Raw genomic sequence first — 25,342 nt, 5'->3', positions numbered from 1 at the left:
CAAATGGGATCTAATTGGCTTCTGCACAGCCAAAGAAACTACCATCAGAGTGAACAGGCAACCCACAGAATGGGAGAAAATTTTTGCAATCTACCCATCTGACAAAGGGCTAATATCCAGAATCTACAAAGAACTTAAACAAATTTTGAAGAAAAAATCAAACAACCCCATCCAAAAGTGGGCAGAGGATATGAACAGATCCTTCTCAAAAGAAGACATTTACGCAGCCAACAGACACATGAAAAAATGCTCATCATCACTGGCCATCAGAGAAATGCAAATCAAAACCGCAATGAGATACCATCTCACACCAGTTAGAATGGCAGTCATTAAAAAGTCAGGAAACAACAGGTGCTGGAGAGGATGTGGAGAAATAGGAACACTTTTACACTGTTGGTGGGAGTGTAAACTGGTTCAACCATTATGGAAGACAGTGTGGCAATTCCTCAAGGATCTAGAACTAGAAATACCATTTGACCCAGCCATCCCATTACTGGGTATATACCCAAAGGATTATAAATCATGCTGCTATAAAGACACATGCACACGTATGTTTATTGCGGCACTATTCACAAGAGCAAATACATGGAACCAACCCAAATGTCCATCAATGATAGACTAGATTAAGAAAATGTGGCACATATACACCATGGAATACTATGCAGCCATAAAAAAGGATGAGTTCATGTTCTTTGTAGGGACATGGATGAAGCTGGAAACCATCATTCTGAGCAAACTATCACAAGGACAAAAAACCAAACACTGCATGTTCTCACTCATAGGTGGGAACTGAACAATAAGAACACTTGGACACAGGGTGGGGAACATCACACACTGGGGCCTGTCGTGGGGTAGGGGGACGGGGGAGGGATAGCATTAGGAGATATACCTAATGTAAATGACGAGTTAATGGGTGCAGCACACCAACATGGCACATGTATACATATGTAACAAACCTGCACGTTGTGCACATGTACCCTAGAATTTAAAGTATAATTTTAAAAAAAGATATCCGTCACTAATCCTTTTGATGTACTTTTAATAGTTTATTCCAAGTTTTGTAAAAGGGAACCAACGTTTCTTTTAAAAGTTTGATTTGATTTAAGGTAAAGGAAATTTAAGTAGACTGTTGCTGTCTTTGCAACATACTTTATCCTGACAACTTAAAATTAAAACATAGTAATGTAGGAGAATGGCTTTTCTACATATTGGTCTCCATACCGGCAATTTCCATTGCATTTCACCCTTAGTCTAGACAACCCAAATATAATAATGACACTGAAATAACTGAAGCTATTTTAGACCTCAAAAATGAAAAAAATAGAAACAAAGCTACTTTTTACATCACGTGATGTGGTAAAAGCGTTTCTCAGTTGTAATGTAAAAACCATATACTGGGAGACCGTGAGATCTAAGTAAGGTGAGCTTTCAAATACAAATTTCAGTTTGGGGGCTGGGCGTGGTGGTTTACCGCTGTAACCCCAGCACTTTGGGAGGCCAAGGCAGGCAGATCTCCTGAAGTCAGGAGTTCAAGACCAGCCATGGCGAAACCCTGTCTCTACTAAAGATACAAAAATTAGGTGGGCGTGGTGGCACACACTTGTAATCCCAGCTACTTGGGAGGCTGAGGTTGTAGTGAGCCAAGATCGTGCCACTGCACTCCAGCCTGGGTGACAGAGTGAGACCCTGTCTCAAAAAAAAAAAAAACAAACAAATTTCAGTTTTAGGTTCAAGATCACTGACTACTGCAGATAGTATGCACCTTCTCCACAGAGAGGAACCAAAATAGCAAGTAAATATTCACACTTCAAATAGACCGTCTAAGAGAGAACACTGGGGCCAGGCGCAGTGGCTCATGCCTGTCACTTTGGGAGGCCGAGGCAGGCAGATCACGAGGTCAGGAGATCGAGACCATCCTGGCCAACACAGTGAAACCTTGTCTCTACTAAAAATACAAAAATTAGCTAGGAGTGGTGGCAGATGCCTGTAATCCCAACTACTTGGGAGGCTGAGGCAAGAAAATCGTTTCAACCAGGGAGTTGGAGGTTGCAGTGAGCCAAGATTGCGCCACTGCACTCCAGTCTGGTGACAAAGCGAGACTCTGTCTCAGAAAAAAAAAAAGAGGGAACACTGGGATGAGAGAGGCAATGGCAAGGACTAACAGCAAGTAACAAGTAAGGAGAGAGAAGCTGGGATGGACTATGAAGTGGGGAAAGCTCATGGGCAGAGAAAAAGCGTGAGACAGATCCCCAAGGCTCCACGTGCCCACCACAGTGTTTCATGATCCTAACTACACGAGAACCCCTTGACCCATACAGGCCTCAAGACTAACATAGGGAACTGACTATAGACTGCACAGAGGCATTGCTGCAGAGAGGGAACTTGAACTCCCACAGGCTTTCAAGCCCTGAACAGCTGCAGTTTGGCATCATTCTAAGAACCAAACCTGGACTGGGAATGGTGGCTCACACCTATAATCCCAGCACTTTGGGAGGCCGAGGTGGGCTTATCCTGAGGTCAGGAGTTCGAGACCAGCCTGGCCAACATGGTGAAACCCTGTCTCTACCAAAAATACAAAAATTAGCTGGGCATGGTGGCGGGCACCTGTAATCCCAGCTACTTAGGAGACTGAATGGGGAGAATCACTTGAACCTGGGAGATGGAGGTTGCAGTGAGCGGAGAACACACCACTGCACTCCAGCCTGGGCGAAAGGGTGAAACTCCATCTCCAAAAAATAAAAAAAAATAAAAAAAAATTTAAAAACCCAAAGGACTATGTTCTTCCCTGAGGCCACTGGGCCAAGGAGAGAGAGGGAGGCAGGGCACCTTCACGCACACCAAGGACAAATCCCACTGCCACTGCTGCAGGCTGCTGTGGGCCCACAGCACAAGCAAACTGCATTCCCCACAACTACCTGCCTAGCTGCTCCTACTGAGGGGGGCCCTCCCCCTTCCCCACGGCAGGCCCACAGCCAGCCTCCAGAGGTCTTTGAACTCCCCTGGGGCTGGAGGTGGGGCTAGGGTTAGGTCTAATGCTGCTTCCAGCACCAGGCCAAGGAGAGAAATGAGGCCAGGCACTTTTATGTGCTTCAAAGACAAAGCCCACCTCCACTACTGCAGGCTGTTGTATGACCAGAGCACAGGAAAACCGCACATCCCACAGCTACCTCCCTACATTGCTCCCACTAAGAGTGGCCTCACTCTCCCCAGTGGCAGGACTGCAGCACAGACACCGCTGCCAACACCTGAGCATTCCACCAGTGGGCTAGGGACCATCCTGCCCCTGCCTATCACAGACATCACCGGAATGCACTACCAAGGGGCCCAAGGACAAGTCTACTCATCCAGCCAGTCTAGTCCCCACAGTAACTGAGCATGTCATCCACGGGCCTGGAAATCACCCAGATCAGTACATCACCACTGGCACCTGACCACTCCTCCTGGGGTCTCCAGTCGGGCCAAAACAACCTGCCAATACCACCACAGCTGACACCCACCACTATGTACCATCATCAAGCCAAAAGACAGACCTGCCTAACCTGTCACAGCCAACACCAGCATAAATCACTTGGGTTCCAGTGCATTGCTCCACCCCTGCTATTGCCACTCATACCAGCTGTCCAGGGGCCTGAGAAGCTGCCCACATGCCTGGCCCACCACTGCTAAACAAGCTATCTGGAGGCCCAAGAATCAGACCACCTAGGCCTGCTGACACTGGTGCCAGTGCAAGCCGTCCTGGAGCAGAAAGACAAGCACAATCAGCCTATCACTGCCACCACTGGAACACAAAGAATGACCCACTTGGTGTCCTATTGCCCAGCAAAATTTCACCACAGCCTCCACTAATAACTGCACTCAAAGCTACTATATTAGTCAGGGTTCTCTAGACGGACAGAATAGGAGATAGATAGATATATAAAAAAGGGGAGTTTACTAAGTGTTAACTCACAGGATCACAAGGTCCCACAATAGGCCGTCTGCAAGGTGAGAAGAAAGGAGAGCCAGTCTGAGTCCCAAAACTGAAGAACTTGGAATCCAATGTTTGACAGCAGGAAGCATCCAGCATGGGAAAATGATATAGGCTGGGAGGCTAGGCCAGTCTAGCCTTTTCATGTATTTCTGCCTGCTTTATATTCTAGCTATGCTAGCAGCTAATTAGATGGTGTCCATCCAGATTAAGGGTGGGTCTGCCTTTCCCAGCCCACTGACTCAAATGTTAATCTCCTTTGGCAACACTCTCCCAGACACACCCTTGATCAATACTTCACATCCTTCAATCCAATCAAGTTGACACTCAGTATTAACCATCACAGCTACCAAGGAAATCACAGATACCACTCATATTGTTTACAACCAAAGAAATCATACAGTGCTCACACTAATATATACACCTAAAATCAAAGTCAAAGTATCCTACCCACAGAAGATGGGCATGGTGTCTCACACCTCTCATCTCAGCACTTTGGAAGGCTGAGGCAGGATTGCTTGAGGTCAGTAATTTGAGACCAGGCTGGGCAACATAGTGAGATCCTGTCCTTACAAAAAATTTAAAATTAGCCAGGCACTGTGGCACATGCCTGTCATTCCAGCTACTCGGAAGGCTGAGGTAGGAGGATCCCTTGAGCCCAGAAGGTCAAAGCTGCAGTGAGCCATGATCATGCCACTGAACTCCAGCCTGAGCAACAGAGTGAAACCCATCTCTAAAAAACGTAAACAAATAAATAAATAAATTGGAAGAAGCAACTCGACCATTTAACCAGATGCACAGGTATCAATGTAAAGACACTGGACACATGAAAAAGCAAGGAAATAAGAAACCTCCAAAGGAAAACAATAATTTTCCAGCAACAGAGTCCAATAAAAAAAGATTCATGGCTGGGCACAGTGGCTCACATCTGTAATCCCAGCACTTTGGGAGGCTGAAGAGGGTGGATCACTTGAGGTAAGGAGTTCGACACCAGCCTGGCCAGCATGGTGAAACCCCATTTCTAATAAAAATACAAAAAAATTAGCCGGGAGTGGTGGTATATGCCTGTAGTCCCAGCTTCCTGGGAGGCTGAGGCAGGAGAATGGCTTGAATACAGGAGGCAGAGGTTGCAGTGAGTCGAGATCACACCACTGCACTCCAGCCTGGGTGACAGAGCAAGACTCCAACTCAAAAAAAAAAAAAAAGGACTTCTGGGTTCCAAGATGGCCAAATAGGAACAGCTCCAGTCTGCAGCTCCCAGTGTGATCGACACAGAAGATTGGTGATTTCTGCATTTCCAACTGAGGTACCTGGTTCATCTCATTGGGACTGGTCGGACAGTGGGTGCAGCTCACGGAGGGCGAGCCAAAGCAGGGTAGGGCATTGCCTCACCCCAGAAGTGCAAAGGGTCGGGGGATTTTTCCTAGCCAAGTGAAGCTGTGACAGACTGCACTGGGAAAATCAGGACACTGCCACCTAAATACTGCGCTTTTCCAACAGTCTTAGCAAACGGCACACCAGGAGGTTATATCCCGTGCCTGGCTCCGCGGGTCCCACACCCATGGAGCCTCACCCACTGCCAGCGCAGCAGTCCAAGATCAAACTGCAAGGCAGCAAGCCTGGCTGGGGGTGGGGGGGGCATCCGCCATTGCTGAGGCTAGAGTAGGTGAACAAAGCAGCCAGGAAGCTCAAACTGGGTAGAGCCCACCGCAGCTCAACAAGGCCCGCCTGCCTCTGTAGACTCCACCTCTGGGGGCAGGGCATAGCTGAACAAAAGGCAGCAGAAACTTCTGCAGACTTAAACATCCCTGCCCAACAGCTCTCAAGAGAGCAGTGGTTCTCACAGCATGGTGTTTGAGCTCTAAGAAAAGACAGACTGCCTCCTCAAGCGGGCCCCTGACCCCTGTGTAGCCTAACTTGGAGACACCTCCCAGTAGGGGCCGACTGACACCTCATACAGCCAGGTGCCCCTCTGAGACAAAGCTTTCAGAGGAAGGATCAGGCACCAATATTTGCTGTTCTGCAGCCGCTGCAGGTGATACCCAGGCAAAGAGGGTCTGGAGTGGACCTCCAGCAAACTCCAACAGACCTGCAGCTGAGGGACCTGACTGTTAGAAGGAAAACTAGCCAACAGAAGAAATAGCATCAATATCAATAAAAAGGACATCCACACTAAACCCCATCTGTAGGTCACCATCATCAAAGACCATCAAAGGAAGATAAAACCACAAAGATGGGGAGAAACCAGAGCAGAAAAGCTGAAAATTCTAAAAACCAGAGCGCCTCTTCTCCACCAAAGGATCACAGCTCCTCGCCAGCAACGGAACAAAGCAGGACAGAGAATGACTTTGATGAGTTGACATAAGCAGGCTTCAGAAAGTCGGTAATAACAAACTTCTCCAAGCTAAAGGAGGATGTTCGAACCCATCGCAAGGAAGCTAAAAACCTTGAAAAAAGATTAGACAAATGGCTAACTAGAATAAACAGTGTAGAGAAGACCTTAAATGACCTGATGGAGCTGAAAACCATGGCGTGAGAACTATGTGACACATGCACATGCTTCAGTAGCCGATTCAATCTAGTGGAAGAAAGGGAATCAGTGACTGAAGATCAAATTAATGAAATGAAGTGAGATGTTTAGAGAAAAAAGAGTAAAAAGAAACGAACAAAGCCTCCAAGAAATATAGGACTATGTGAAAAGACCAAATCTACGTTTGATTGGTGTATCTGAAAGTGACGAGAGAATGGAACCAAGCTGGAAAACACTCTTCAGGATATTATCCAGGAGAACTCCCCCAACATAGCAAGGCAGGCCAACATTCAAATTCAGGAAATACAGAGAACACCACAAAGATACTCCTCAAGAAGAGCAACCCCAAGACACATAATTGTCAGATTCATCAAGGATGAAATGAAAGAAAAAATGTTAAGGGCAGCCAGAGAGAAAGGTCGAGTTACCCACAAAGGGAAGCCCATCAGACTAACAGCTGATCTCTCTGCAGAAACTCTACAAGCCAGAAGAGAGTGGGGGCCAATATTCAACATTCTTAAAGAAAAGAATTTTCAACCCAGAATTTCTTATCCAGACAAACTAAGCTTCATAAGTGAAGGAGAAATAAAATCCTTTACAGACAAGCAAATGCTGAGAGATTTTGTCACCACTAGGCCTGCCTTACAAGAGCTCCTGAAGGAAGCACTAAAGATGGAAAGGAACAACCGGTACCAGCCACTGCAAAAACATGCCAAATTGTAAAGACCGTCAATGCTAGGAAGAAATGGCATCAACTAATGGGCAAAATAACTAGCTAACATCATAATGACAGGATCAAATTCACACATAACAATATTAACCTTAAATGTAAATGGACTAAATGCCCCAATTAAAAGACACATACTGGCAAAGTGGATAAAGAGTCAAGACCTATCAGTGTGCTGTATTCAGGAGACCCAGCTCACATGCAGAGACACATATAGACTCAAAATAAAGGGATGGAGGAAGATCTGCCAAGCAAATGGAAAACAAAAAAAAGCAGGGGTTGCAATCCTAGTCTCTGATAAAACAGACTTTAAACCAACAAATCAAAAGAGACAAAGAAGGCCATTACATAATGGTAAAGGGATCAATTCAACAAGAAGAGCTAACTATTCTAAATATATATGCACCCAATACAGGAGTGCTCAGATTCATAAAGCAAGTCCTTAGAGACCTACAAAGAGACTTAGACTCCCACACAATAATAATGGGAGACTTTAACACCCTGCTGTCAATATTAGACAGATCAATGAGACAGAAGGTTAACAAGGATATCCAGTACTTGAACTCAGCTCTGCACCAAGCAGACCTAATAGACATCTATAGAACTCTCCACCCCAAATCAACAGAATATACATTGTTCTCAGCACCACATTGCACTTATTCCAAAACTGACCACATAATTGGAAGTAAATCACTCCTCAGCAAATATAAAAGAACAGAAATCACAACAAACTGTATCTCAGACCACAGTACAATCCAATTAGAACTCAGGATTAAAAAACTCACTCAAAACCGCACAACTACATGGAAACTGAACAACCTGCTCCTGAATGACTACTGGGTAAATAACTAAATGAAGGCAGACATAAAGATCTTCTTTGAAACTAATGAGAACAAAGACACAACGTACAAGAATCTCTGGGACACATTTAAAGCAGTGTGTAGCGGGAAATTTATAGCACTAAATGCCCAGAAGAGAAAGCAAGAAAGATCTAAAATTGACACCCTAACATCATAATTAAAAGAACTAGAGAAGCAAGAGCAAACAAATTCAAAAGCTAGCAGAAGGCAAGAAATAACTAATATCAGAGCAGAATTGAAGGAGATAGAGACACAAAAAGAGTTCAAAAAAAAAAAATCAATGAATCCAGGATCTGGTTTTTTGAAAAGATCAACAAAATTGATAGACCACTAACAAGACTAATAAAGAAAAAAAGAGAGAAGAATCAAATAGATGCAATAAAAAATGATAAAGGGGATATCACCACCAATCCCACAGAAATACAAACTACCATCAGAGAATACTATAAACACCTCTATGCAAATAAACTAGAAAATCTAGAAAAAAATAGATAAATTCCTGGATACATACACCCTCCCAACACTAAACCAGGAAGAAGTTGAATCTCTGAATAGACCAATAACAGGCTCTGAAATTGAGGCAATAATTAATAGCCTATCAACCAAAAAAAGTCCAGGACCAGATGGCTTCACAGCCAAATTCTACCAGAGGTACAAAGAGGAGCTGGTACCATTCCTTCTGAAACTATTCCAATCAATAGAAAAAGAGGGAACCCTCCCTAACTCATTTTATGAGGCCAGCATCATCCTGATACCAAAGCCTGGCAGAGACACAACAAAAAAAAGAGAAGTTTAGACCAATATCCTTGATGAACATTGATGCGAAAATCCTCAATAAAATACTGGCAAACTGAATCCAGCAGCACATCAAAAAGCTTATCCATCAAGATCAAGTTGGCTTCATCCCTGGGATGCAAGGCCCGTTCAACACACGCAAATCAGTAAACATAATCCATCACATAAACAGAACCAAAGACAAAAACCACATGATTATCTCAATAGAGGCAGAAAAGGCCTTTGACAAAATTCAACAGCCCTTCCTGCTAAAAACTCTCAATAAACTAGGTATTGATGGAACATATCTCAAAATAATAACAGCTATTTAAGACAAACCCACAGCCAGTATCATACTGAATGGGTAAAAACTGGAAGCATTCCCTTTGAAAACTGGCACAAGACAGCGATGCCCTCTCTCAACACTCCTATTCAACATAGTGTTGGAAGTTCTGACCTGGGCAATCAGGCAAGAGAAAGAAATAAAGGGTATTCAATTAGGAAAAGAGGAAGTCAAATTGTCCCTGTTTGCAGATGACATGATTGCATATTTAGAAAACCCCATTGTCTCAGCCCAAAATCTCCTTAAGCTGATAAGCAACTTCAGCAAAGTCTCAGGATACAAAATCAATGTGCAAAAATCACAAGCATTCTTATACACCAATAACAGACAAACAGAGAGCCAAATCATGAGTGAACTCCCATTCACAATTGCTACAAAGAGAATAAAATACCTAGCAATCCAACTTACAAGGGATGTGAAGGACCTCTTCAAGGAGAACTACAAACCACTGCTCAATGAAATAAAAGAGGACACAAACAAATGGAAGAACATTCCATGCTCATGGATAGGAAGAATCAATATCGTGAAAATGGCCATACCAACCAAGGTAATTTACAGATTCAATGCCATCCCCATCAAGCTACCAATGACTTTCTTCACAGAATTGGAAAAAACTACTGTAAAGTTCATATGGAATCAAAAAGAGCCCTCATTGCCAAGACAATCCTAAGCCAAAAGAACAAAGCTGGAGGCATCACACTACCTGACTTCAAACTATACTACAAGGCTACAGTAATCAAAACAGCATAGTACTGGTACCAAAACAGAGATATAGACCAATGGAACAGAACAGAGGCCTCAGAATAACAACACACATCTACAACCATCTAATCTTTGACAAACCTGACAAAAACAAGAAATGGGGAAAGGATTCCCTATTTAATAAATGGTGCTGGGAAAACTGGCTAGCCATATGTAGAAAGCTGAAACTGGATCCCTTCCTTACACTTTATACAAAAATTAATTCAAGATGGATTACGGACTTAAATGTTAGACCTAAAACCATAAAAACCGTAGAAGAAAACCTAGGCAATACCATTCAGGACATAGTCGTAGGGAAAGACTTCATGACTAAAACACCAAAAGCAATCGCAATAAAAGCCAAAATTGACTAATGGGACCTAATTAAACTAAAGAGCTTATGCACAGCAAAAGAAACTACCATCAGAGTGAACAGGCAACCTACAGAATGGGAGAAAATTTTTGCAATCTACCCATCCGACAAAGGGCTAATATCTAGAATCTACAAAGAACTTAAACAAGTTTACAAGAAAAAATCAAACAACCCCATCCAAAAGTGGGCACAGTATATGAACAGATCCTTCTCAAAAGAAGACATTTATGCAGCCAACAGACACATGAAGAAATGCTCATCATCACTGGCCATCAGAGAAATGCAAATCAAAACCGCAATGAGATACCATCTCACACCAGTTAGAATGGCAATCATTAAAAAGTCAGGAAACAACAGGTGCTGGAGAGGATGTGGAGAAATAGGAAGACTTTTACACTGTTGGTGGGAGTGCAAACTGGTTCAACCATTATGGAAGACAGTGTGGCGATTCCTCAAGGATCTAGAACTAGAAATACCATTTGACCCAGCCATCCCATTACTGGGTATATACCCAAAGGACTATAAATCATGCTGCTATAAAGACACATGCACATGTATGTTTATTGCAGCACTATTCACAAGAGCAAATACATGGAACCAACCCAAATGTCCATCAATGATAGACTGGATTAAGAAAATGTGGCACATATACACCATGGAATAGTATGCAGCCATAAAAATGATGAGTTCATGTCCTTTGTAGGGACATGGATGAAGCTGGAAACCATCATTCTGAGCAAACTATTCCAAGGACAGAAAACCAAACACCACATATTCTCACTCATAGGGGGGAATTGAACAATGAGAACACTTGGACACAGGGTGGGGAACATCATACACCGGGGCCTGTCATGGAGTGGGGGCATGTGGGAGGGATAGCATTAGGAGAAATATCTAATGTAAATGACGAGTTAATGAGTGCAGCAAACCAACACGGCACATGTATACATATGCAACAAACCTGCACTTTGTGCACATGTACCCTAGAACTTAAAGTATAATAATAAAAAAATTCATAAAATCCCAGGGAAACAATTCAAAATACTGATTTTAAAGAAGCTCAATGAGATACAACAGAGTTATGAAAAACAATACAGAAAAATCAGAAAAACAATTCAGGATATAACTGAGACATTTACAAAAGAGATAAGTATTTTTAAAAAGAACAAAACAGAAATTCTAGAACAGAAGAATTATATGAATAAAATGCAAAATATATTCAAAAGTAACAATAGATAAGATTAAGAAGAAGGAAGAATCTCAGAACTTGAAGACAGTTCTTTTGAAATAATCCAGTCAGGCAAAAGTAAAGAAAAAAGGATGAAAAAGAATGAGCAAAGCCTTTGTGGCATTTGGGACAACAAAAAGTGACCAAATATTTGAAATGCTGGTATCCATAAGGATGAAGATAGAATGAAAGGGTTAGAAAACCTATTTAACAAAATGTTAGATGAAAACTTCCCAAGTCTAGCAAGAGAAAGACCTAGACTTTCACAAATAAGAGGTCCAAAAATCCCCAAATATAATGCAAAAAGGTCTTCCTCCATGGCACTTTATAGTCAAACTATAGCCAAGCAAAAGAGAAAATATTAAGGGTAGCAAGGGAAAGCATTTAGTCACCTATAAAGGAGCTCCCATCAAGCCAACAGTGGATTTCTCAGCAGAAAGCTACAGGCCTGGAGAGAATTGAATGACATATTGCAAGTGTTAAAATTAAAAAACAAACAAACAAACAAACAAAAAAACCTGTTACCCAAGGATACTATATCCAGCAAAATTATCCTTCATGAATGAAGGAGAAATAAAGTCTTTCCAAGATAAGCAAAAGCTGGGGGAATTCATCACCACTAGACTAGGCCTACAAGAGATGCTCAAAGGAGTCCTAAACATGAAAGCAAAAGAATAACATATACCCTATCATGAAAACGCACAAAAATATAAAACTCACTGGTAAACCAAACATACAAATAAGGAATAGAAAGGAAAAAAGAATATACAAAACAAACAGAAAACAAATTATATGACAGTAACAAAATCTCACATATCAATAATAACCTTAAATGTAAATTGATTAAATTATCTGCTTAAAAGACAGGGACTGGCTGAATGTATAAAAGAAACATGATCCAACTATGATGGCTACAAGAAATGCATTTTGCCTACAGATATACATAGGCTCAAAGTAAAGGGATGGAAAAAAGATACTCCATCCAAATAGAAACTAAATGTGAGCAAGACTAGCTATACTGATATCAGATAAAACAGATTTTGGCTGGGCATGGTGGCCACACCTGTAATCCCAGTGTTTTGGGAGGCTAAGGTGGGAGAACCACTTTAAGTCAGGAGTCCAAGACCAGCTTGGGCAACAAAGAGAAACCCTCATCTCTACAGTATTTTTTAAAAATTAGCCAGGCATGGTGGTGCACACCTGTACTCCCAGTTACTCAGGAGGCTGTGGTGGAAGGACTGCTTCAGCTTAGGAGTTCAAGGCGGCAGTGAGCTACAATCACAGCTCTGCACTTCAGCCCAGGTGACACAGTGCGACCTTATCTCTAAAAATAAACAAAATGAAACAAAACAAAAACAGTAAAAAAAAAAAAAAGTCACTATGTAATGATAAAGGAGTCAATCCAGCAAGAGAATGTAACAATTCTAAATATATACGCACCCAACACTGGAGCATCCAGATTCATAAAGTGAATATTAGTAGATCTAAAGGGAGAGATAAACTGAAATACAGTAATAGTAGGGGGCTTCAACTCCCCACTCTCAGCATTAAACAGATCATTCAGACAGAAAATCAACAATGAAACATTGGATTTAAACTGGACTTCAGACCCAACAGACCTAACAGGCACGTATAGAACATTCTATCCAACAACTACAGAATATACATTCTGCGAATTTTCTTTACAGAGATGGGGACTTGCTATGTTGCCAGGCTGGTTATATATTCTTATCAACACATAGAACATTCTCCATGACAGACTACACATTAGGCCACAAAATAAGTTTCAATAAATTTTTAGAAACTGAAATCTTCCAGCCTGGCCAACATGGCAAAACCCCATCTCTACTAAAAATACAAAAATTAGCTGGGTGTGGTGGCATGTGCCTGTAGTCCCAGCTACTCAGGAGGCTAAGGCAGGAGAATTGATTGAACCCGGGAGGCAGAGGTTGCAGTGAGTCGAGATCGTGCCACTGCACTCCAGGCAAAAGAGGGAGACTCTGTGTCAAAAAAAAAAATCTTCTCAGACTACAGTGGAATAAAACTAGGTATCAACATCAAGATGAATTTTGTAAACTATACAGATACATGGAAATTACATAGGATACTCCTGAACAACCACTGGGTCAATGAAGAAATTATGAGAGAAATCAAAATATTTCTTGAAACAAATTAAAATGGAAACACATCATACCAAAACCATCTGGGATACAACTAAAGCAGTGCTAAAAAAGAAGTTTATAGCAATAAACACATCAAAAAAGTAGAAAACTTTCAAATAAGCAACCTAATGACACACCTCAAGAAACTAGAAAAGCGGCCAGGTGCGGTGGCTCAAGCCTGTAACCCCAGCACTTTGGGAAGCCAAGGCAGGTGAATTACCTGAGGTCAGGAGTTTGATACCAGCCTGGCCAACATGACAAAACTCCGTCTCTACCAAAAAAAAATACAAAAATTAGCCAGGAGTGGTGGTGGGAGCCTGTAATCCCAGCTACTTGGGAGGCTGAGGCAGAAGAACCATTTGAACCGGAAGGCGGAGGCTGCAGTGAGCCAAGAACAAACCAAACTCAAAATTAGCAGAATAAAAGAAAAAATAAAGAATAGGGCAAACTAAATAAAATAGAGACTCAAAAAACAATACAAAGTATCAATGAAACAAAAAGTTGGTTCTTCAAAAAGATAAACAAAATCAATAAACCTCAAAATACCAATGTCATTTTTTACATAATTAGAAAAAACAATTCTCAAATGTGTATAGAATCAAAAAAGAGCCCAAATAGTCAAAGCAATACTGAGTCAAAAGAAAAGGTGAAGCCATCACACTATCTGACTTTAAAATATATTACAAGGCTATAGTAACCAGAATAGCATGATATTGGTATAAAAACAGACACATAGACCAATGGAACAGAATAGAGAGTCTAGAAATATATCCATGTATTCATAACCAACTGATATCTGATAAAGACTCCAAGAATATACACAAGGGAAAAGACCTTCAATAAATGGTGCTGGGGAAATTCAATATCCATATGCATAAAATGAAACTGAACACCTATCTCTCCCCATATACAAAAATCAACTCAAGATGGATTAAAGACATAAATTTAAGACCTAAAACAGTAAGACTACTAAATATATAGGTATGGAAAACACTTCAAGACATAGGTCTAGGCAAAACCTTCATGACTAAGACCTCAAAAGCACAGACAACTATAACAAAAATATACATATAGGACTATACTAAACTAAAAGGCTTCCATACAGCAAAGGAAACAATTAACAGAGTGAACAGACAACTTGCTTAATGAAAGAAAATATTTGCAAACTATTCATCCAATAAGGAACTAATATCCAGAGTATACAAAGAACTCAAACAATTCAACAATTTTTTAAAATCTCATTAAAATGTGGGGTAACAACATAGACTTTTATCAAAAGAAGACATACTAATGGCCAATACATATACAGGAAAAATGCTCAAAATTACTAAGCATCATGGAAATACAAGAAAAAAAACCACAATGAGATATCATCTTACCCCAGTTAGAATGGCTATCATTAAAACACACACACACACACACACACACGCTGGCAAGGCTGCAGAGAAACTCTTTTATTTATTTATTTATTTATTTATTTATTTATTTATTTATTATTATTATTTTTTTTTTTTTTTTTTTTGAGACAGAGTCTTGCTCTGTCACCCAGGCTGGAATGCAGTGGTGTGATCTCAGCTCACTGCAACCTCTGCCTCCCAGGTTCAAGCGATTCTCCTGCCTCAGCCCCCCAAGTAGCTGGGATTACAAGCGCCCACCACCACGCCGGAAAATTTTTGTGTTTTTAGTAGAGACGAGGTTTCACCATATTGGCCAGTCTGGTCTTGAACTTCTGACCTCGTGATCCACCCGCCTCAGCCTCCCAAAGTGCTGGGATTACAGGCATGAGCCACTGAGCTCAGCTTTTGTGTGTGTGTGTGTGTGTGTGTGTGTGCGTGTGTGTGTGTGTGTGTGTGTGTGTGTGTGTAATGGAGTCTAGCTCTATTGCCTAGGATGTAGTGCAGTGGCACAATCTCAGCTCACTGCAACCTCTGCCTCCCAGGTTCAAGTGATTATCCTGCCTCAGCCTCCTGAATAGCTGGGATTATAGGCATGTTCCACCATGCCCAGCTAATTTTTGTATTTAGAAGGGAACTCCTTTTTTTTTTTTTGAGACAGAGTCTCACTCTGTCACTAAGCTGGAGTGCAGTGGTGCGATCTCGGCTCTTTACAACCTCCACCTCCTGGGTTCAAGGGATTCTGCTGCCTCAGCCTCCCGAGTAGCTGGGACTACAGGCACGCACCAACACACCCAGCTAATTTTTGTATTTTTAGTAGAAACAGGGTTACACCATGTTGTCCAGGATGGTCTTGATCTCTTGACCTCATGATCTGCCCGCCTCAGCCTCCCAAAGTGCTGGGATTACAGGCATGAGCCACCGCGCCTGGCCAAGAAGGGAACTCTTACATGCTGTTGGTGGGAATATAAACCGACATAACCACTGTGGAAAACAATATGGAGGTTCATCAAAAAATTAAAAATAGAACTACCATATGATCCAGCAATCCCATTACTTGGTATTTACCCAAAGGAAAAGAAATCTGTATAACCTGCACTCACATGTTTATCACAGCACTATTTACAGCAGCAAAGATATGGAATCAACCTAAGTGCCCATCGATGGATGAATAAATAAAGAAAATGTGGTATATATACAGAATGAAATATTATGTGGCCATAAAAAATAATAAAATCATGTCACTGCAGCACAGGGATGGAACTGAAGGTAATTATGTTAAGTCAAATAAGCCAGGCACAGAAATTCAGATGTCACACGTTCTCACTCATATGTGGAAGCTAAAGAAACTGATCTCATGGAGATAGAGAATAGGATGATACATACCAGAGCCTGGGAAGAATGTATGGATGGAAGGAGGATAGATAAAGAGAGGTTGGTTAATGGGTACAAACACACAGTTAGAACAGGGGTCCCCAACTCCTGGGTGGCAGACTGGTACCAGTTCATGGCCTGTGGGTGAGCATTAGGAGAGCAAGCATTACTGTCTGTGCTCCACCTCCTGTCAGGTAAGCGGTGGCATTAGATTCTCACAGGAGCACCAACCCCATTATGAACTCTGCATGTAGGGGATCTAGGTTGTGCACTCCTTATGAGAATCTAACTAATGCCTGATGATCTGAGGTGGAACAGTTTCATCCTGAAATAATCCCCCACCATGCCCCCCATCCATGGAAAAACTGGCTTCCACAAAACAGGTCCCTGATGTCAAAAAGGTTGAGGCCGCTAAGTTAGAACAAGTAAGCCTCAATATCCAATAGCAGAGTAGGATGACTATAGTTAGCAACAATGCATTATATATTTCAAAGTAGCTACAAGAGAGAACTTGAAACGTTACCAGCACATAGAAATGATAAATACTTCAGGTGATGGATACCTAAAATACCCTAACCTGATTATTACACATTCTATGCCATTCTATGCACGTAAGACATACTCACAAGTACCGCATAACATGTAAAATATTTGTATCAATTTTAAAAATTAAAAATTGAAAAAATAGGAGAAAAATGAAAACAAATGTTAAGGTTGCTTAAGTAATCATAAATCCACATGATGAAAATTTATGAGGCTATTGAAAAGCATATTGAAAAGGAGAATATCTAATATCAGGAAAATGCTCAACTAATAATGTTAAATTAATAAAAGGCTACAAAATACATTACATAGTAATCCCAATTTTTAAAACACATCAGGTACATGGAGTGTGTGTATAAAGAGGCTTAAATGATACAAAACAAGAGATTAACAGAGAGTATCTTCAGGGAACAGGGTTTTGAAATACTTTCTTCTTTTTTATACTATGTGCTATATAATCAAATAATAATTGATATTACAAGTTTCAGTTTCACCATTTACCAACTGTCAATTTCTTTTAGCATTAAGTCTCCTCACCTGTGAATTAGGATAATGGTACTCACCCTGAAGAATAGTGGAAAAGTGGTAATAATGTATACAATCAACCTAAAATGTTATCTGAAAACTATCAAGCATTATATAGTTCGCTTAATTCACCTCTCTTTTGTGTTCAGTACATTTCTCTCTATAGCTCTCATAGAAAAACGCCCTAATAACAGGGTTCAGCTAGGTATAAACTGAGAATCCTCTGAAATCAATTTCTTATACCTAAAACCATGAAATCACCAAACTGAAAAAGCAGCACCTAGTCTAAAGCAGACATTCTCCCCTAGAAACACTGTTCTCTGACCAAAATCATTAAAGAAATTTAAGATGAATACAACATATGTTCTCAAGTTACAATTTACCTGAATCACATCACAGGCTTAGCAAAATATTGCAAAAACCTAAATGATCACAAGCAGTAAGACCTCAATAATAAAGACTAGGTGTTATTTTTAAAAATACACAATACACAAGGCAAACTGAACAGTAATTAGAGCAGAAAACATTAGAGAAGCCCTAAATCTCATAGTTCAGCCATTTAAAATGTCAATAAGCCTGTTTCCTCATCTTTGCAATAGACTGGTGAGGAATATAAACAAATGTCAGTTGGCCTACTTTTAGAGGCTTGCTAGTGTTTTGGCTGAACAGACTCTGTGTGTGTGTGTGTGTGTGTGTGTGTGCGTGTGCGTGTGCGTGTGCGTGTGCGTGTGCGTGTGCGTGTGCGTGTGTGTGTGTGTGTGTGTATTTTAAATTTTACATCTGCATTTCTAAGAAAATATTCAAGGCCAAAATGATTGTCTTTCTCCAAGAGCAGGAAGGAAACAGAATATACACAAGATTAACATAATTCTAATGAGTCATAAGCTCTATTAATGTAAAAAAACATCAGGCCAGGCACGGAGGCTTACACCTGTAGTCCTTGTACTTTGGGAGGCCAAGGCAGGAGGATCACCTGAGGCCAGTGGTTCAAGACCAGCCCATGCATCACAGTGGGACCCCATCTCCGACCACACCATTGCACTCCAGCCTGGGCGACAGAGCAAGACTCTGTAATTAGCCAGGCATGGTGGCACATGCCTGTGGTCTCAGCTACTTGGAGGTTAAGGCAGGAGGATCACTTGAGCCCAGGAGGTCAAGACTGCAATGAGCCATGATTGTGTCACTGTTCTCTAGCTTGGGTGACAGAGCAAAATTCTATCCCAGAGAAAGAAAGAAAAAAAAAAAAAAGAAGTCAGGTGTGGCGGCTCACACTGTAATCCCAGCACTTTGGGACGCCAAGGCAGGAGGATCACTTGAGCCCAGGAGTTGGCAAGGCTGCAGTGAGCCATGATTGTGCTACTGCACTCCAGCGTGGGCAAGAGAGAGACAGACCCTGTCTCAAAATAAAATAAATAAAATAAAACACATCATTTTATCACTGATAATTTATAAACAACACTTTATACAAAGTGGCATTCTAGATGACTGTCTATAAAATACTGAATAAATTCATTATGGGGTACCCCTCATATGGTACACATTATTATCATGCAAGTCACTGCATAGAAAGCAAATATTAGAAAAACACAGTTCCTGTCATTCCAAAAAGCTAAGATTATAGAAAGAGAAACTCCATAATAAAACAGAAATTTTGTCCAAAATCTATGAAAATCAGAGACTGGCAAGGAAGAACTACTTCCTGACCGTCAACAATGTGGAAAATGTAATAAAATAAGAAGACGCGGCAGAGCATGGTGGCTCACGCCTCTAATCCCAGCACTTTGGGAGGCCGAGGCAGGCAGGGGAGGCCGAGGCAGGTAGATCATGAGGTCAGGAGATCGAGACCATCCTGGCTAACATGGTGAAACCCCATCCCTGCTAAAAACACAAAAAATTAGATGGGCGTGGTGGCAGGCGCCTGTAGTCCCAGCTACTCGGGAGGTTGAGGCAGGAGAATGGCGTGAACCCGGGAGGTGGAGCTTGCAGTGAGTGGAGGTCGAACCACTGCACTCCAGCCTGGATGATGGAGCAAGACTCCGCAAGGAAGGAAGGAAGGAAGGAAGGAAGGAAGGAAGGAAGGAAAGAAGAAAGAAAGAAAGAAAGAAAGAAAGAAAGAAAGAAAGGAAAGAAAGAAAGAAAGAAAGAAAGAAAGAAAGAAAGAAAGAAAGAAAGAAAGAGAGACAAATAACAACAAAATAGAATTTTAATTAAACTTTCAAGAAAAGTCATGATTTAAAGTTAGGCATAGTAAAATACAGAAGGATTTTCTTAGTATGAAACTAAAGATTAATAATAACCTAGTAAAGGGCTCAAATCAATGAGAAAGAATATAAACGAGTGTGATATTAATGAATATAAGTAGCAAAAATATGAGGATTTTCTATCTTCCCTAGTAATCAAGGATCAAAAAATTACATATGGGTACAGTGGGTCACATCTATAATCCCAGCACTGGGAGGCTGAGATGGGAGAATTGTTTGAGGCCAGGGGTTCAAGACTAGCCTGGGCAACATGGCAAGACCTCATCTCTACAAAAAATTTAAGAATTAACCAGGCATGCTGACGTGTGCCTATAGTCCTAGCTATTCAGGAGGCTGTGGTGGGAAGATTGCTTGAGCCTAGGAGTTTGAGGCTTCAGTGAGCTAGGATCACACCACTGCATCCCAGCCTGGGCCACAAAGTGAGACTGTCTCTAAAAATAAACAATTTTAAGTTACATATGAATAGGATTTTCTGCCATCCAGACAGGCAAAGATTGAAAAGATTCATAATAGCCAGTATAGGACAGAATAAGGAGAAATGGGATTCTCATGTATAAATGTTGGTAGACTCTCTCTAAGAGGAAATTTTACAGCATGCATCAAAATTGAAATACACAAGGCCGAGGCGGGCGGATCACACAGTCAGGAGATCGAGACCATCCTGGCTAACATGGTGAAACACCGTCTCTACTAAAAATACAAAAAATTAGGCAGGCGTGGTGGCAGGCGCCTGTAGTCTCAGCTACTCGGGAGGCTGAGGCAGGAGAATGGCGTGAACCCAGGAGACGGAGCTTGCAGTGAGCCGAGATCACGCCACTGCACTCCAGCCTGGACGACAGACTGAGACTCTGTCTCAAAAAAAAAAAAAAAAATGAAATACACAGATCCTTTGAGCAATTCCCCATTAGGAGTTACCCTTAAAAAAAAATTCCTTGTATACTTTTTTAAATGTAGATATATGGAAGTATATAACAACATAACCAATAGGGAAAAAACAATATAAATGCCCATACAATACAATGTTACATAATTTTTAGCAATAATAAAATAAATACCTAAGTTCTGAAATAAAACAATGTTCACTATATATTGTTATGAAAAATATTACACTTACACACATACACACACACACCCACACACACACACACACCCTTCAGCCAATACATGTAATACATATAAACAAACTGAATCAGTCCTGGGACATAATAATACAAGTTAGTGTTATGCATGTGTGAATAGTTAAGGGGAAATATATGCTGTTAATATGGGCCTTCGGTACAGTATGCTCAATATCTGAGGAAGGATGAAAAGGAAGAAGCAGTCAGATTTACCTTTGCTAACACAGACTCACATAAATTTTCATTTCCCTCATTTCAGTATTACTTGATTTTTTTAATAATCAATATTTTCAGTGGTTAGAATTACATGGTCCTTACTTTAAGAAAGTAAAAACAGGCTGGGCGCAGTGGCTCATGCCTGTAATCCCAGCACTTTGGAAGGCCAAGGCAGGTGGATCACCTGAGGTCAGGAGTTCGAGACCAGCCTGACAAATATGGAGAAACCCTGTCTCTACTAAGATTACAAAAACTAGTCGGGTGTGGTGGCACATGCCTATAATCCCAGCTACTCGGGAGGCTGAGGCAGGAGAATCGCTTAAACCCAGAAGATGGAGGTTGTGGTGAGCCTAGATTGCACCATTGCACTCCAGCCTGGGCAACAAGAGTGAAACTCCATCTCAAAAAAAAAAAGAAAAAGAAAAAGAAAAAAAAGAAAGAAATTAAAAACATATTAAAGGAAGTGAAAGTCTCTTTTTTACTTGTATATTAAAATATACATACTGATACATTTTATTACAAAAGTGAGGCACTAAAAGCCAAAATGGTTACTTAAAGTAATGAATAAGAAAAATTTATTACTTGGAATTAAGTTCTGGAAGGACAGATTTGAAAGATAATTAATAACAGTTTTTATCTGAGATAATACCAATTAATTAGTCATAGCTTTCTGGAATATTGTATTGAAAAAAATCCTAAGGCAGATCTAGGTTCATTAAGAAAATAATCAATTATTATTGATAGTGGCCATGAAGAAGCAGGGATGCATAAGCTGTGTTGACATGAGTAAATGCCCATTAAATACAATGATGGTCTTCTGTGGGATACGAAGACATCCAAATCCTTCAGTTTCTCACTTTTAGTTAGGGAACAGACTTTCTACAGAAATAGCTTTAAAAAGGGAATTCACTTTTTCTTCCACGTCTTAACTTGCAAAGTATTATACAATCCAGCAACATTCAACAAATATTTATTAATACCTTGTATAAAGCACTCTGTGAGACACTGAATACATAAAAACAGTCTACAAATGTAGCAAACAAGAGGCAAATGAACAATTAAAGAACATTAAGTCCTATGGGAGCATGCACTACTGACAGTGGATAAGGAGCAAGAAGGGTTAGAAGGACATGAGTATTCTAGAAGAGGAAATAACAAATGTAGACCTGAAAGCAGGAAGATGCGTCTTTTGAGGAAATAAAAGAAATTCAGTACAACTATCACAAGGGAATGTTGTTGTGATGACTACTGAGGGGGACAGGGTAAGGATGGCAGAATGTGATGCTGGAAAAATGCACAGGAAGGGATTCAGTTCACAAAAGATTTACAGAACCTTCTATGCAGCAGCACTGCTAAATTCACTGATTAATTCTAACCATTTGTTGGTTCTACTGCATTTTCTATGTACACAATCACGTTATCGATGAATAACGACACTTTCATATCCTTCTTTCTAATCTTTATGTCTTTTATTTTTTTCTTGCCTTATTGTAATGGCTAGGAACTACAATAAATAGAAGTGGTGACAGAAGTCATCCTGAACTCAGCAGGAAAGCATTCAATATATCAACATTGAGTATGACACTTGGTATACATTTTTAAAGTAGATAACTTTTATCATATTCAGAAAGTTTTTTTCTATTCCTAGTTTGCTAAAACTTTTTTTTTTAAATCATAAATGGCTACCGAGATTTGGCAAAGTTTTCTTCTACTTCTATTGAGATGATCATACACGTTTTCTTCTTCACTCTAATACAGTAAATTACATGGATTAATTTTCTTTTTTTTTTTTTTTTTTTTTTTTTGAGATGGAGTCTCACACTGTCACCCTGACTGGAATGCAATGGCTCTCCCTTGGCTCACTGCAACCTCCACCTCCCAAGTTCAAACAATTCTCCTGCTTCACCCTCCCGAGTAGGTGGAATTACAGGCACCGGCCACTATGCTTGGCTAATTTTTTGTATTTTTAGTAGAGACGAGGTTTCACTATGTTGGTCACTCTGGTCTCGAACTCCTGACCTCATGATCCACCTGCCTCGGCCTCCCAAAGTGCTGGGATTACAGGCATGAGCCACCGTGCCCAGCCCATTGATTAATTTTCAAATGTTAGCCAACATTGTATTCCTGGAATAAATCTTACTTTGTCCTGATGTATAATTCTTTTATATGTCATTGGATTCTATTTACTACCTATTTATATGTAAAGTATACCAAGAAAGAAGAAAGGGAGGGAAAGAAGAAAGAAGGGAGGAGGGTATTGGATATGAGAAGTATAGGATAAGAAAAACATAACAGCAGAAAATAATTGTTCAACAGAAGTAATAGTAAGCCACACTGGAACTATCTCAAAAAAAGAATAAGAAAGAAATTCATTTTAAAAAATTAACCAGTACAAGGGATTTAACACCCAGATAATACAAGTTATGCAAAGAGTGAACAATGAAAACTCAATGGAAGAAATCAACAACAAAAATTGAAGCCATTTCATCAAAATACCGGACTTGCATTTCCAAATTAAAATGGTCCAGGAAAATGTGTGAATCAAGACACAAAGCTGCAAAGTTTCAGAACATCGGGAACAAAGCCAGACTCTTCAACATAATGTTGCACCAATGCCTTCGAAATTCTGAAGTAACATTCTTATAAACGCGTATTTGTTATCCAGTCAAATAATCAATCAAGAGTGAAGGAAGAATAAAGACAGACAATATCTCCCACACATCCTTTTTCAGAAAGCTACATATTCCACCATAACGAATTAAAGCAAAATGGGTAAAAGAGAAAAGTGGGTATTACTCTTTTCCATTACAAGTTTTACGTGATCATTTGTACGTATAACTTTGGGGAAAAAAAATCTAAAAGGCTGCTCCAAAGGTAGTGAGTTCTTGATTGTTTACAGTCAGTTATGGATGGAAATCCTTGTTCTACTTTTTCCCCTCTTCTCACTACTGCACTTGACTAGTCTTTTTTAAAAATCTAAAAAATTAATCAAATACAATAAAAGCTACACAAGTAATTTGTTCAAATCATAACAGAAAACTTACCCATGTAAAATTATATTTTAAATCTAACAATATATTTTTAAATAAATACATTATAGTGAAGGAAGGAATCTTTTTTTAAAGAGGAAAGTAAATTAAATCTACTTCTAAATAAAATATTAGCAATATTAATTAGATATTTTCCTGACATATTTCTGCCTTAAAAGTTGAGAAAAGATGAACATTGATAATACGCATAAACAAAATAACTTCATAAATAACATGAAGAGGGAAAAATCTGCGTCTGTGAATTACACACAAAGAAACAGCAGAGCCCTTTAGTAATAAAGTCCTCCTTGATTCCAGCCATCCAAAGAGAAAGCTGGCTATTCCAAAAACCTTCTAGAAAAGGATGGTCTAGAATCTTCATTATCAAAATATTTCACCAAAGTACAAATGCAACAAAAAATAGAACAAGAGAGTGACAGAGCATGAGAGAGCAAGAGACAGCACAATCGTGTGACAAAGAAACAGAGAGACAGCTAAAGAGCTGAAATCAGAATATGCCATAGAGTTGAATAGCAAGGGAGAAAATCTACACGTGACTGCAAGATACTGTTGCTTGTTTCCTCCACCCTCCTCATTTCATTTAGGCAGATTTAGTTGCTAAATTAATCCCTAAATTATTTACGCACAATCACAATGTCATAAGTTTTCGAAAACATCATTCTCACAAATTTAGAGGATTAGCTGCTACAAGAAGTCTTATCAGATTTTTTTCACTTCCAGTAACTTTTAAAAATATAATAGAATTAAAATATTTTAATATCCTCTTTTTAAGAAGATTTTAAAGTATCCAAACATGATTATTATGATTATGTTTTCACTGCACATGCAAAAACATGCTTGAGTGAACACAGGAAAGGTAATGAGAAAATAATACCTTTGGAAAACTCAAAGTATTAAGGAGTCAGGAGTTATTTAGCCATCTAAACAGCAAGTTTAATACAAACACATATTTGAATTTTTTAAATAAATATAAAACATATATATTATTTAAACACAACATTAAGAAGTATTCTCTATTAAAGCAGAATTGCAAGCTTAAAAGCCCAAAACTCCACTTCTGACATAGCTGTAGATGCAGACAGCAGAGTCATCTACAACCCAGATAAAAGTGAAAACCAAGCTCTCCACAGCATAAGTATAACTGAGAAGGAGGGCA

At 40.1% G+C, this 25,342-nt stretch overlaps 1 protein-coding gene across 18 annotated transcripts in view; it reads right to left on the bottom strand.

Moving 5' to 3' along the window:
• The window catches only part of BCAS3 (BCAS3 microtubule associated cell migration factor), a 703,320-nt gene that overhangs the window by 607,220 nt on the left and 70,758 nt on the right, over positions 1–25,342 (bottom strand). The gene's annotated exons all lie outside the window — the stretch shown is intronic.

The sequence above is a fragment of the Pongo pygmaeus genome, chromosome 19, assembly GCF_028885625.2.
Source record: "Pongo pygmaeus isolate AG05252 chromosome 19, NHGRI_mPonPyg2-v2.0_pri, whole genome shotgun sequence".
In the NCBI taxonomy this organism is placed as follows: Eukaryota; Metazoa; Chordata; class Mammalia; order Primates; family Hominidae; genus Pongo; species Pongo pygmaeus.
This window is presented reverse-complemented; position numbering and strand designations above follow the sequence as displayed.